The sequence below is a fragment of the Kryptolebias marmoratus genome, linkage group LG11, assembly GCF_001649575.2.
Source record: "Kryptolebias marmoratus isolate JLee-2015 linkage group LG11, ASM164957v2, whole genome shotgun sequence".
Taxonomy (NCBI): Eukaryota; Metazoa; Chordata; class Actinopteri; order Cyprinodontiformes; family Rivulidae; genus Kryptolebias; species Kryptolebias marmoratus.
In genome coordinates, this window is record NC_051440.1 from 26661133 (window position 1) to 26662043 (window position 911).

Here is a 911-nt window from a genome sequence, read left to right on the forward strand (position 1 = left end):
TCAGCTGGACGGAACGATCTCGATAAACTGAACAGAAGGATCCCGTTCAGCTGGACGGAACGATCCCATTCAACAGGACGAAACGATCCCATTCAGCTGGACGGAACGATCCCGTTCAGCTGGACGGAACGATCCCGTTCAGCTGGACGGAACGATCCCGTTCAGATAGACGGATCGATCCCGATCAACTGGACAGAACGATCCCGTTCAGCTGGACGTAACGATCTCGATAAACTGAACAGAACGATCCCGTTCAGCTGGACGGAACGATCCCGATCAACTAGACGGAACGATCCCGTTCTGCTTCTGAACTATAAAAACTTTAAGTTCGGTGTTTTTCCCTCCCACCTCATTCACATCTGTTCAACAACAGAAGAAACGTTTTTGTTTTGATCATTTTTAAATAAAATCCTCAAACCGCCGCTCGTCTTTTTATTTAAACCGTTTTATTAAATTCTCCAGAACGATTCCTCCTCATCACATCTCTGTAAGTTTTACTTTCAGGCTGCAGTGAGAAAAACTAACCTTAAAGGTTTAAACTTTAGACCCTGAAGTTTCTCGGCTCCACAATCAATGTTTGCTAAATTACTCCAGGACAGTCTACACCCATCTGTGAAGCATGGAGGAGGTTCCATCATGGTCTGGCTTCACTCTGCAGGTCGCCATGTTGGTAAAAACCGTCTTACAGAGTTAATAATAGAAGAACTTTAAGGTTTTTATTTTCCTGAAGTTCATTTCATACATCAGGACCTTAATAGATCAGATATAAAGACAAATATTTCACATTTTTATTCAAAATAAATCCTAAAAAAAAATCAAAAGAAAAACATTTAAGCTGATTTCATATTTTATAAACAGCGGCTGTCAGTTATTCTGATCAGCCAATCAGAAGGGTCCAAAACCCAAACATT